The following is a 2,670-nucleotide window of genomic DNA, read 5'->3' on the forward strand; positions in this document are numbered from 1 at the left end:
GAGATCCTGGGCTACACAATCAGGAGGGTCCTGCCAAGATGTTGTCAGTTCTCAGCGTTGGGATATTTGGCCGATATCTGATGTCACACTTGCATTTACAATGAGACGCGTGTGGATTTAGAGGACACACGCAGGTGAATGGCATCCTTCAAACTGTTAAGAGAAGTGGGCCTGGACCAGGAAATGCCACGGCCAGGAGGAACAACGATGGCCGATGGTCAAGAACAATAACGGAGCTGCAGCCAAGTATCGGAGCATGTCTGAGAGGACCGCTGCCGGAAAGATGGAGCGACAAAATCGGCGCTTAGTGGATTATTCAATCCCAGGATCATGAGGGGTGGTAGCAGGGTCTCAGGGAAGGAGGCCTTCATCCAGTAGTGGATAGATAAAAGTACTGTAGATTATTCACGTATAGACAGGCAGGTACACAGGATCTCGGGGGAGATACTCTGATAGATGCACACACACTCAGGCAGGCAAGCAGATGCACACTCAGGTATATGGATAGGTGACAGGTAGCCACACGCAAAGTGGAGAGCACACGTCCATCCATACTTCACCACACGAGTGGAGGAGCCACACGTACCTCCATGGTGGCAACTTGCAGAGCAGGGTGCACAGAACTCGCAGCGTCTCTCGCACAGTCCGGGTCTCTGCATGCGGAGCAGGAGACGAAGGCGAGGATCACAAATAGTCGAGGGGGCGTGACGGCACCCAGATCTCAACACGAGGACTCACATCCTCACCATGAACCCACATCATCAACGCAGACTCACATCATCACCACTTACTCACAACACGAAACACAAAAATAACAACAACCGACATTCGCCACAAAGTAGTGGTAATGTCACCACGGCGCCTGTGCCGGGCCAGGTGCACTTTTAGGCCACGTCAAGTGCCAAAGGCTGTCAAGACGTCACGGGATAGACCCAGGTTCCAAAGGTTGGCTGAGATGACTGGTAGATACACCAGCTGTATCCCAAACTGTGCCAACTTGCTGAATTTTATCCGCCACTCGTTGTGAGCGTCACTCCTCTGCCCTCAGTTGTTGTTGGAGGGCGACTGCCTCCAACTGCCCAGTAGCATCCTTCACGAGCTTCCTCGTGAAGGATGCTATTTACACCGCTGATACCACTCTTCTGCAAGTCCACTCAGCTCCACATCCTCCCAGACAGCATCAGTGCATATTTTCGACAGCCCATGTCATGCCCGTTTAGCCACCTTTATGCGGCCAAAAAAACTGCTTGAATATTCGGGCTACAAGACCCAGCCAACGCAGCCTTGCCTGCCGGAGGAGCTTACTGGTGGGAAAGTGTCCAGATCTTTCAAGGATTTGTGAGCCCCTCACACAATCCAGCCTGTTTAAAGCCAAGACGGATCGTAGGAACCACCACTAACACCACGAACAACACCACCACCAACAACACCAGCACCACCACCAACAAGAATATTACCACCATCAACACCATCACCAAAAACATCACTACACCACCAACAATACCAACACCACCCCCATCAACAACACCACCCCAATCAACACCACCTCCATCAACACCACCCCCATCAACACCACCATCAACAACACCACCAATACGATCACCAAAACCACCAACACCACCACCATCAACACCACCAACACAACCACCAACAACACCACAATCAATACCACCAACACCACGAACACCACCACGACCACCAAAACCACCACCAACAACACCACCACCAACACCACCACCATCAAAACCACCAACAACACCACCTCCACCACCAACCCCACCACCAACACCACCACCATCAACACCAACAACACCACCATCAACAACACCACCACCAACTCGACTACCAACACCACCAACAGCACCACCAACAACACCACCACCACCAACACAACCACCATCAACACCACCACCATCAACACCACCAACAACACCACTAGCAACAAAGATAAAGATCCCCCTTATAGATGAAATAGACTGTTGGGGCAAGTGCTGTTAGCCAGCAGTACCTATGAAGGCCAGAACGGCACACAAGGGCGTGGGTGGCCAACACAACGCCCGGCCGCCTTTGTCTCCCTAGTGGCGACGTTTACACACCACACCAGGTACTCATTTGAGGCTGAGTCGACCTAGGGGAGGCCCAGGATCGGTTCACATAATCGTCACCGGTGTTGGCCTTGAGCGGGAATCCAACTCGGGGTCACCGGGTTCATAGCGCGGCGCGTTAACCACTACACACACACAGACTCACACACACACAGACTCACACACACAGACTCACACACACAGACACACACACACACAGACTCACACACACACAGACTCACACACACAGACTCACACACACACAGACTCACACCACCTCACCGCTCCTCACCTTCGCCAGATGCTCTCCCCGCCTCTCCAACGGACAAACTGCCAGGGGGAAGCGCGTGGCTCGAGACGAGGGGGCGGTACCATGAGACCACGCCCACTGCGACGTAAACAGCCCTGAGCCCCTCCCCCCACCGGAGCTCCTCCCCCCCATGGCCACACCCCCTCGCCCCACCCCTTTACCCCCCTTACCCCGCCCCCTCTCCCCGCCCCTCCCCCCGCTGCTTCTTCCGCTGAGGCCGGGGCGAGTGGAGGCGGCGCTGTGCATTGTGGGTGGCGAGCGGCCGATTTAGATTCC

This window comes from Petromyzon marinus, unplaced genomic scaffold (assembly GCF_048934315.1).
Source record: "Petromyzon marinus isolate PM22_M1 ecotype Great Lakes invasive population unplaced genomic scaffold, UKy_Petmar_22M1.pri1.0 PM_Scaffold_28, whole genome shotgun sequence".
In the NCBI taxonomy this organism is placed as follows: Eukaryota; Metazoa; Chordata; class Hyperoartia; order Petromyzontiformes; family Petromyzontidae; genus Petromyzon; species Petromyzon marinus.